We start from the raw sequence: 11,655 nt of genomic DNA, 5'->3' as shown, positions 1-11,655 counted from the left end.
AAACCTTGGTGTTTTGGTAACAGATGTCTGGAGTGGATTAATTTAATGCATTTCAATACTCTTCAATTCTTGAAAATATTCTAAAGAAAATACATTAGGCTGGGCATGGTGGCTTATGTCTATAATCCCAGGACTTTGGGAGGCCTAGGCAGGCAGATCACAAGGTCAAGAGATAGAGACCATCCTGGCTAACATGGTAAAACCCTGCCTCTACTAAAAATACAAAAAATTAGCAGGGCGTGGTGGCACATGCCTTTAGTCACAGCTACTCGGGAGGCTGGGGAAGGAGAATCTCTTGAACCTGGGACACAGAGATTGCATTGAGCCGAGATCTTGCCAGTACACTCCAACCTGGGTGACAGAGTGAGACTCCCATCTCAAAAACAAACAAACAAAATATATATATAAATTAGCTGGGCATAGTGGCACATGCCTGTAGTCCCAGCTACTCAGGGAGACTGAGGCAGGAGAGTCACTTGAACTCAGAATGTGATGGTTGCAGTCAGCCAAGATCATGCCATTGCACTCCAGCCTGGGTGACAGAGTGAGACTCCATCTAAAAAAAAAAAAAAAAAGAAAACAAAAAGAAAATATTTATAAATATTAAAAATAGATTTAGGGGTTACAAATGCAGTTTTGTTACAGTAATATATCACATATTGATGAAGTCCGGGCTTTAAGTGCAACCATCACCCAAATAGTGTATACTGTACCCATTAGGTGATTTTTCATCCCTCACTATTCTCCCAACCTCCCACCTTTCCGAGTTTCCATTGCCTATTTCTGTTATTACAATCTTTATGTCCATGTGTACACATTATTTAGCTCTCACTTTTAAGTGAGAATATGTGGTATTTCACTTTCTGTTTCTAAGTTATTTCACCTGCAAATAGTGCTGCAATAAACATGTAAGTACAGGCATCTCTTTTTGATATAATGATTTTTTTTTTCTCTTTGGCTAGATACTCGGTATTTCATTCAGTATTGGGATTGCTGGATCAAATGGTAGTTCTATTTTTAGTTCCTTGAGAAATATCTATTTTCTTTTCCATAGAGGTTGTAATTTACATTCCCAGCAACATTGTATAAGCATTCATTTTTCTCTGCATCCTTGCTAACATCTGGTATTTTTAAACTTTTTAATAATAGTCATTTTGACTGGTGTGAGATAGTATCTCATTGTGGTTTTAAGGTGCATCTCTCTCACAATTAGTGATGTTAGGCATTTTTTCATATGCTTCTTGGCTACTTGCATGTCTTCTTTCAGATATTGCCCATTTTTTAATGGGGTTTTTTTTCTTGTTGACTTGTTTTAGTTTCCTGTAGATTCTGGATATTAGTTCTTTGTTGAATGCATAGTTTGCAAATATTTTCCCCCATTCTGTAGGTTGTCTGTTCACTCTGTTGATTATTTATTTTGCTGTGCAGAAGCTTTTTAGTTTCATTAAGTCCCATTTGTCTATTTTTTGTTTTTGTTGCATTTGCTTTTGAGCTTATAAATTCTTTGCCTAGGCTAATGTCAGGAAGAGTTTTCCCTACATTTTTTTTTTTTGAGATGGAGTCTCCCCCTGTCACCCCGGCTGGAGTGCAGTGGTGTGATCTCTGCTTACTGCAACCTCCGCCTCCTGGGTTCAAGCAATTCTCCTGCCCCAGCCTCCCAAGTAGATGGGATTACAGGTACTTGCCACCATACTCAGTTTTTTTTTCTTTTTTTTTTTTTTTTGAGACGAGTCTCGCTTTGTCTCCCAGGCTGGAGTGCAGTGGCACAATCTCAGCTCACTGCAAACTCCACCTCCCAGGTTCACGCCATTCTCCTGCCTCAGCCTCCCGAGAAGCTGGGACTACAGGCACCTGCCACCATGCCCGGCTTTTTTTTTTTTTTTTTGTATTTTTAGTAGAGATGGGTTTTCATAGTGTTAGCCAGGATGGTCTCAATCTCCTGACCTCATGATCCGCCCACCTCAGCCTCCCAAAGTGATGGGATTACAGGCGTGAGCCACTGCGCCTGTTCTTTTGTATTTTTAATAGAGACAGGGTTTCACTATTTTGGCTAGGCTGGTCTCAAACTCCTGACCTCATGATCTGCCTGCCTCGGCCTCTCAAAGTACTGGGATTACAGGAGTGAGCCACCGTGCCAGGCCCGTTTCTTTCTTTCTCTCCCTTCCTTCCTTCCTTCTTTTTCTTCTTTCCTTTCTCCTTTTTTGTTTTTTATTTGTCTGGAGTCTTGGTCTGTCGCCCAGGCTGGAGTGCAGTGGCACAATCTCGGTTCACTGCAACCTCTGCCTCACCATGAGTTCAAGTGATTCTTCTGCCTCAGCCTCCGGAGTGGCTGGGATTACAGGCGCTGGTCACCACCCCTGGCTAATTCTTGTATTTTTACTAGAAATGGGGTTTCACGATGTTGACCAGCCTGGTCTCACGATCTGCCTCGGTCTCCCAAAGTGCTGGGATTACAGGTGTGAGCCACCGCACCAGGCTCCCTACATTTTCTTCTAGGATTTTTCTAGTTTGAGGTCTTACATTTAAGTCTTTAATCCATCCTCAGCTAATTTTTGTAAATAGTGAGAGGTATGGGTCCAGTTTCATTCTTCTGCACGTGGAAATCCAATTTTCCCAGCACTACTTATTGAATAGGTTGTCCTTTCTCCAGTGTATGTTTTTGTCAATTTTCTTGAAGATCAGTTGGCTGTAGGTATTAATATGTGGCTTTATTTCTGGGTTCTATATTTTGTTCTATTGATCTATGTGTCTATTTCTTTTCTTTTTTTTTTTTTTTTTTTTTTTTTTTGAGACAGCGTCTCACTCTGCCGCCCAGGCTGGAGTGCAGTGGTGCAATCTCTGCTCATTGCAAGCTCCATTCCCCGGGTTCACGCCATTCTCCTGCCTCAGCCTCCTGAATAGCTGGGACTACAGGCGCCTGCCACCATGCCCAGCTAATTTTTTTTATATTTAGTAGAGATGGGGTTTCACCGTGTTAGCCAGGATGGTCTCAATCTCCTGACCTCGTGATCCACCCGCCTCAGCCTCCCAAAGTTCTGGGATTACAGGTGTGAGCCACCGCTCAACCCTTGTGTCTATTTTTATACTGTGGTGTTTTGGTTATTACAACCTTGTGGTATAATTTGAGGTCAGGTAATGTGATGCCTCCAGATATGTCCTTTTTGCTTAGGTTTTTTTTGGCTATTCAGGCTCTTTTTTGGACTCACAAATTTTAGGAATTCCTCCCTCCCTCCCTCTCTCCCTCCCTTCCTGTGACAATGTGCTAGCAGCCCTCACTCTCTGCGCCTCCTCGGCCTCCGCATCCACCCTGGCAGCGCTTGAGGAGCCCTTCAGCCTGCCACTGGCACTGTGGGAGCCCCTCTCTGGGCTGGCGGAGGCCAGAGCTGGCTCCCTCTGCTTGCGGGGAGGCATGGAGGGAGAGGCCCTCGCGGGAACCGGGGCTGCACACGGTGCTCACAGGCCAGTGCGAGTTCCAGTGGGCACGGGCTCTGCGGCCGGCACTCAGAGCGGCTGGCGGACCCCTGGCCCAGGGCAGTGAGGGGCTTAGCACCAGGGCCAGCAGCTGCGGAGGCTGCGCAGGGTCCCCCAGCACTGCCGGCCTGCATGCACCACGCTTGAATTCTCACCGGACCTCAGCCGCCTCCCCGTGGGTAGGGCTAGGGACCTGCAGCCAACCATGTCCCAGCCCCACCTCTGCGGTGGGCTCCCACCGGCCCGAGCCTCCCCTACCGCACCACCCCCTGCTCTGGGGCACCCAGTCCCACCTACCACCCAAGGGCTAGAGGAGAGCAGGTGCTGCTTCGGACTGGTGTGCAGCTCAGCCTGCAGCGGGGGTGCTGGAGCCACTAGGTTAAGCCAGCTGGGCTGGTGAGTATAGTGGCGACTTGGAGAACCTTTATGTCTAGCTAAGGGATCGTAAATGCACCACTCAGCTCTCTGTAAAATGGACCAATCAGTTCTCTATAAAATAGACCAATCAGCTCTCTCTGAAATGGACCAATCAGCAGGAAGTGAGTGGGGTCAAATAAGAGAATAAAAGCAGGCTGCCGAACACCTCCCCCCGCCACCGCCACCCAGGGGCAATTTGTTCGGGTCCGTTTCTACATTGTGGAAGCTTTGTTTTTTTGCTCTTTACAATAAATGTTGCTGATGCTGGTTCTTTGGGTCCACAATACATGTGAGAGCTGTTAACAATTACCACGCTCTGTAGCTTCACTCCTGAAACCAGCAAGACCAGGAACCCACCAGGAAGAAAACAACTCCCGACGTGCAGCCTCTAAGAGCTGTAACACTACAAAGGTCTGCAGTTTCTCTCCTGTCAGTGACACCAGGAACCTACCAGAAGGAAGAAGCTCCAGACATGCTTGAACATCTGAAGAAACAAACTGTGGACACACTCTCTTTGAGAACTGTAATAGTCATTGCCAGGGTCTGTGGCTTCATTCTTGAAGTGCGCCAGACCAAGAACCCACCAATTCCTGACACCTTTCCTTCCCTCCCTCCCTCCTCTCCCTTGCTTCCTCCATTCCCTCCCTCTCTCCCCTCCCTTTTTTTCCTCTCTCCCCTCTTTTCTCTCTTTCCCTTCTTCCCTCTTTCCTTTAGCTCTTGTTGGCCAGGCGCTCACTGCAATCTCTGTCTCCCTGGTTGATGCAGTTTTCCTGCTCAGCCTCCCAAGTAGCTAGGGTTATAGACATGTGCCATGGCTCTTGGCTAAATTTGTACTTTTAGTAGACAGGGTTTCTACATGTTGGTCAGGCTGGTCTGGAACTTCCGACCTTAAGTGATCTGCCTACCTTGGCCTCTCAAAGTGTTAGTAGTATAGGCGTGAGCCACCGCGCCCAGCCTCTCTTTTTTTTTTTTTTTTTTTGAGACGTAGTCTGGCTCTTACCCAGGCAGGAGTGCAGTGGCATGAGCTCAGCTCACTGCAACTTCTGCCTCCCAAGTTCAAGCAGTTCTTCCTCGTTCAGTCTCCCCAGTAACTGGTTACAGGCGCTCACCATCATACCCAGCTAATTTTTGTATTTTTGGTAAAGACAGCGTTTCACCACGTTGGCCAGGTTGCTCTCAAAACTCCTGACCTCCAGTGATCCGCCCACCTCAGCCTCGCAAAGTGCTGGAATTACAGGGATGAGCCACTGTGCCCGGCCTGTTTTTTCTAATTCTATGAGAAATGATATTGGTATTCTAATAGGAATTGCATTGAATATGTAGATTGCTTTGGGCAGTATGGTCGTTTTAATGATACTGATTTTTCTAATCCGTGATGGTGGGATGTTTTTCCATTCATTTGTGTCATCTGTAATTTCTTTCTTTAGTGTTTTGTAGTTTTCCTTGTAGAGATCTTTCACCTTCTTGGATAAATGTATTCCTAGGTGTTTTATTTTTGATAGCTGTTGTAAATGAGACTGACTGAGGCTGACTTCTTGAGTTTGTTCTCAGCTTGATTATTATTGATGAATAGAACTGTAATTAACTTTCATACATTAATTTTATATCTTGAAACAATTTATTCATCAAATTTAGGAGTCTTTTGGAGGAACCTTTAGAATGTTCTGGGTATAAGATTCTATCATCGACAGAGATAATTTGACTTCCTCTTTTCCAATCTGGATGCATATCTTTTTCTCTTGCCTAATTACTCTGGCTAGGACTTCCAGTACTGTGTTGAATAGGAATGGTGAAAGTGGGCATTCTTGTCTTGTTGCAGTTCTTAGGGGGAATGCTTTCAACTTTTCCCCATTCAGTATAATATGGACTGTGGGTTTGTTGTATATGGCTTTTATTATTTTGAGGTATGTTACTTTTATGCCTAATTTAAGATTTTATCATGAAGGGATGCTGAATTTTATCATTTTTTTCTTTATTGAGATGATCGTATGGTTTTTGTTTTTAATTCTGCTTATATGGTGAATCATATTTATTGATTTGCTTGTGGTGAAATATTTTTGCCTCCCTGGAATAAAATCCTCTTAATTATGGTATATTATCTTTTTTATGTACTGTTGGATTCACTTTGCTAGTATTTTGTTTAGAATTTTTGCTTCTGTGTTCATGAGGGATACTGGCCTGTAGCTTTCTTTTTCTATTGTGTCCTTGTCTGGCTTTGGTATCAGGATGATGCTGGCTTCATAAAATGAGTTAGGGAGGATTCCCTTCCGCTTGATTTTTGGGAACAGTTTCAGTAGGATTGGTACCAGTTCTTTGTATGTCTGGTAGAATTCAGCTGTGAATCCATCTGGGCTTTTTGTTGGGAGATTTTAAATTGCTGATTCAATTTCACTACTTGTTATTGGTCAGTTGAGGATTTCTCTTTCTTCCTGGTTCAATCTTTTCTTTTCAAATTAGTTTTTAAGACAGGATCTCACTCTGTCAGCCAGGCTGAAATGCAGTGGTGCAGTCATAGCTACTGCAGCCTCAACCTCCTGGGCTCAAGTAATCCATAGAACCCTGAGCAGCTGGGACTGCAGTAATGTGCCACTACTCCTGACTAGTCTTTCTTTTTCAATTTTTTGGTAGAAACAGGGTCTCACTGTGTTGCCTCAGGCTGGTCTTGAACTCCTGGCCTCAAGTAGTCCTCCTGCCTCAACCTCCCAAAGTACTGGGATTACAAGTGAGAGCTACTGTGCTTAGCCTTTAATCTTGGGAGGTTATATCTTTTCAGGAATTTTTTCATTTCCTTCTAGAGAAAATACTTATAAAATAAATTATTGGCTGGGAGTGGTGGCTCACGCCTGTAATCCCTGAACTTTGGAAGGCTGAGGCGGGTGGATCATGAGGTCAAGAGATCGAGACCATCCTGGCCAACATGGTGCAACCCCATCTCTACTAAAAATACAAAAATTAGCTGGGCATGGTGGCATGCGCCTGTAGTCCTAGCTATTCAGGAGGCTAAGGCAGGAGAATCGCTTGAACCTGGGAGGTGGAGGTCACAGTGAGCCAAGATTGCACCACTGCACTCCAGCCTGATGACAGAGTGAGACTCCGTCTCGAAATAAATAAATAATTAAAAACCAAAAGCTTGATACTTCAAAATAAACACAGTGCAAGGTGGAGGTTAGTTCTTAAAGTTCAGTTTCCATCATGTTTTTTTCTTTGTTCAAACCTTTCAGTGGTTCCCTGTTACCCCAAGACCAAATTTGTTAGCTTAGTGATATGGTTTGGCTGTGTCCCCATCTCAATCTTGACTTGAATTGTATCTCCCAGAATTCTGACATGTTGTGCAAGGGAGAGGTAATTGAACCATGGGGATCAGTCTTTTCTGTGCTATTCTCATAATAGCAAGTAAGACTCACGAGATCTGATGGGTTTATCAGGGGTGTCTGCTTTTGCTTCTTGTTCATTGCCACTGCCATGTAAGAAGTGCTTTTCACCTCCCACCATGATTCTGAGGCCTCTCCAGCCACGTGGAACTGTAAGTACAATTAAACCTCTTTTTCTTCCCAGTCTCGGGTATGTCTTTATCAGCAACATGGAAACAGACAAATACAGTAAATTGGTACCAGAAGTGGGGTGTTGCTGAAGATACTTTAGGCCCGGCATGGTGGCTCACACCTGTAATCCCAGCACTTTGGGAGGCCGAGGTGGGCAGATCATGAGGTCAAGAATTTGAGACCAGCCTGACCAACATGGTGAAACACCCTGTCTCTACTAAAAATACAAAAATTAGCTGGGTGTGGTGGTGCGTGCCTGAGGAGGCTGAGGCAGGAGAATCACTTGAACACGGAAGGCAGAGGTTGCAGTGAGCCGAGATCCCACTGTTGCACTCCAGCCTGGGCAACAGAGTGAGACTCTGTCTCAAAAAAACAACAAAAAAAATTTTTTTCCTGAGTTGTCTAAAACTTGGGGTCAGGAGAAAGGAATGTTAAGGTGTGGCCTGAAGGTATGACGCTCTCCAGTTCCCTCAGGAAAAAACTTACAACAAAGAACGGAGTCTGGGTTTAGTTCTCATTCACCCCTTATCTCAAATCCACATGACAGTGGGGTAGCATTTTTCATCTGATGGGGATACAGTATTCAGAAAACAAGAGCATATCTTAACATGTTATCTTTTAGTTTTCTGTTTGTTTGTTTGTTTGAAGATGGAGTCTCACATTGTCTCCTGGGCTGGTGTGCAGTGGTGCGATCTCAGTTCACTGCAACCTCCGCCTCCCAGGTTCAAGCAATTCTCCTGCCGCAGTCTCCTGAGTAGCTAGGATTACAGGCGCCCACCACCACTCCTGGCTAATTTTTTTTTCTTTTTCGTATTTTTAGTAGAGACTGGGATTCACTATGTTGGCCAGCAGGCTGGTCTCAAACTCCTGACCTCATGATCTGCTGCCTTGGCCTCCCGGAGTGCTGGGATTACAGGTGTGAGCCACTGCTATCTTTAGTTCTTACAAGGAACCAGAACACCTTGTGACTGTAACTTGGGAAAGTATTATTTAAGTTATTACTATCTCTTAGCTTATTGAGGTGTTTATTTACTTTTAATGCTAGCTACGTGCCTGGAAATTTCTTTGAAGGGGCTCAAGATTTTTTCTTTATTTTCATGTCTTGGATGGGGAGGTCTCGGTAGGCCCCTAAGAAGAATCCCTGCTTTGTCTCAAGAGGGGCAGTTTCTAGCAGATAGCTATGCAGCCCTTCCTAAAAAAATCGCCTTTATTTGCAACAGAGCTTATTACAAGTATCTAAGAGCATTGTCCAAACCACTAGAGATTTACATGATAAGCAACTAAGAGGAAATGAAACAGATCAGCTAGAAGTTTACCAGGAAGAACCAGGGAAAGAACGAGCTAAGAAGGCCCCTCCTAGGGTCAAAGCAAGCTACAAAGCCTGGCACCACCCTGACTTTAATTTAATTAAATCATACCATAGAGCAACTTTTGCCCCACTATACTGTCAAAAACAATAGATGAATCAGCCTGCAACTAGTGCATGCTAACATCTGGGTGTCATTCTGGCTGAGTGAGTGACCAGCCAGAGCTTAACTGTGAGATAAGGGGAATAGACAGCCTTTTCTTCTCTTAACTGATTTTTAAAGCAGTTGCAAAAATGTATGTACGTAATTGCACTGTTGGTCCTGTAACAGATAGAAATATAATATATTTGACAATAATAGCACAAAGGCTGGTGAGGACAAAGCTGTGCTAAAGTAAGGCTAGGATTCCAGATGGTCACTGGAATCACAGGAACAAATGGAGAGGAACAGAAATGATAAATCAGAAGGTTAGTATAACAAACTGTAAATGTACACTTTACTTTCTCCTTTTGTTTTCCATAAAAGACATAACATTATATAACATAATAATTATAATAATGCATTGTTGGGTTTGTAACATATATAGACATCATATGCATACCAATAATAGCACGTAAAAAGGGAAGGAACACGTTCTAGATATTTGCTATATGACATTGTGCCCATAGTTAAAAATATGATGTTGTGCTCTTAAAATTTTGCTAAGAGGCCGGGCGTAGTGGCTCACGCCTGTAATCGCAGCACTTTGAGAGGCCAAGGCGGGTGAATCACTTGAGGTCAGGAGTTCAAGACCAGCCTGGACAACATGGCAAAACCCAGTCTCTACTAAAAATACAAAAATTAGCTGGGCGTGGTGGCATGTGCCTGTAATCCCAGCTACTCAGGAGGCTGAGGCAGGAGAATCTCTTGAACCTGGGAGACAGAGGTTGCAGTGAGCCAAGTTCACGCCACTGCACTCCAGCCTGGGCCACGGAGCGAGACTTTGTCTCAAAAAAAAAAAAAAATTTTTTTTTTGCTAAGAGGATTGATCTTGTTAAATGTTACACACACACACACACACACACACACACACAAACAAGAAAGAAAAACCTCACAAAAGGACACAAGAAAGCTTTTGGAGAGAATGAATATGGTTATTACCTTGATTGTGATGACGGTATCATGGGTGTATGTATATGTCCCAAATCATCAAATTATTTAATTTATATTGGACACGTGCATTTATAAAATATAAAATATATCTCAATAAAGGTGTTTTTATAACTGAGGAGGAGAAAGGAACAGAGCTTAGAAGTGAATAGAAGTGAAGTTTCTGTATCTCACTTGAAATAAGCTAGTTAAAGCTCTGAAGTAGATAGATTATAAGATGTATATTGTAAGCCCTAGATCAACTATAATGAAAATAAGTGAAAAATGTAGCTTAAAATTCATTAAAAATACACTAGAGGCCGGACACGGTGGCTCATGCCTGTAATCCCAGCACTTTGGGAAGCTGAGATGGGTGGATCACGAAGTCAGGAGTTTGAGACCAGCCTGGTCAACATGGTGAAACTCCGTCTCTACTAAAAACACAAAAAATTAACTGGGCATGGTGGCACATGCCTATAATCCCAGCTACTAGGGAGGCTGAGGCAGGAAAATCACTTGAACCTGGGAGGTGGAGGTTGCAATGAGTCAAGATTGCACCACTGCACTCCAGCCTGGGTGACAGTGCGAGATTCCATCTCAAAAAAAAAAAAAAAAAAAAAAAAAAAAAGTGTTCTGGAAAAATTATCTGGAAAAATAAAGACTATAAAGGAGAAACAAAGGAGCAAAAGGGATATGAGACACAGACAACAAAAAACAAAATGGCAGATGTAAATCCAACCATATCAATAATACCAGTAAATGTGAATGGATTAAATAATTCAATAAAAGGCAGATATTGTGAGACTGGATTTAAAAACATAATCCAACTATATACTGTCTACAGGAGCCATACTTCAGATTCAAAGATATAAATAGATTGAAAGTAAAAGAATAGAAAAGATACATTATGCAATAAAGGATCAAAACAGAGCTTGAGTGACTATACTAATATCAGACAAAGTATACTTTAAAACAAAAATGTTAATTCAGCTAAAGTGGGATATTTTATAAACATAAACTTGCTAATTCATCAGGAAAAATAACAGTTATAACCACATATACACCTTATAACAGAGCACCAAAATACATGAAGCAAAACCAATTAGAAGTGAAGGGAGAAACGGACAATTAACAGTAGTTGGAGATTTCAATGTTTTACTTTTTTTTGAGATGGAGTCTCACTCTGTTGCCCAGGTTGGAGTGCAGTGGCGCAATGTCAGCTCACTGCAGCCTCTACCTCCCAGGTTCAAGCAATTCTCCTGCCTCAGCCTCCTGACTAGCTGGGACTACAGGCACACGCCACTATGCCCAGCTAATTTTTGTATTTTTACTAGAGACGGGATTTCACCATGTTGGCCAGGATGGTCTCGATCTCCTGACCTCATGATCCACCCGCCTTGGCTTCCCAAAGTGCTGGGATTACAGGCATGAGCCCCTGTGCCCGGCCTCAATGCCTTACTTTCAATAATGGTTAGAACAACAAGGCAGAAGAACAGTAAGGAAATAAAAGACTTGAGCAATATAAACCAATGAGACTTAACAGACATCTATAATACTTCCCACTCAAAAGCATCAGAATATAAATTTTTCTCAAGTGTGCACAGAACATTCTCCAGAATAGACCATATACTAGGCCATGAAAAAGTCTCAATAAATTTATTAATTTATTTGTTTGTTTATAGAGTTGAGGTCTCAATCTGTTGCCCAGGCTGGAGTGCAGTGGCATGATCATGGCTTACTACAAACTTGAACTCCCGGGCTCAAGTGATCCTCCTACCTCAGCCACCTGA

The sequence above is a fragment of the Theropithecus gelada genome, chromosome 8 (assembly GCF_003255815.1).
Source record: "Theropithecus gelada isolate Dixy chromosome 8, Tgel_1.0, whole genome shotgun sequence".
Classification (NCBI taxonomy): domain Eukaryota; kingdom Metazoa; phylum Chordata; class Mammalia; order Primates; family Cercopithecidae; genus Theropithecus; species Theropithecus gelada.
This window is presented reverse-complemented; position numbering follows the sequence as displayed.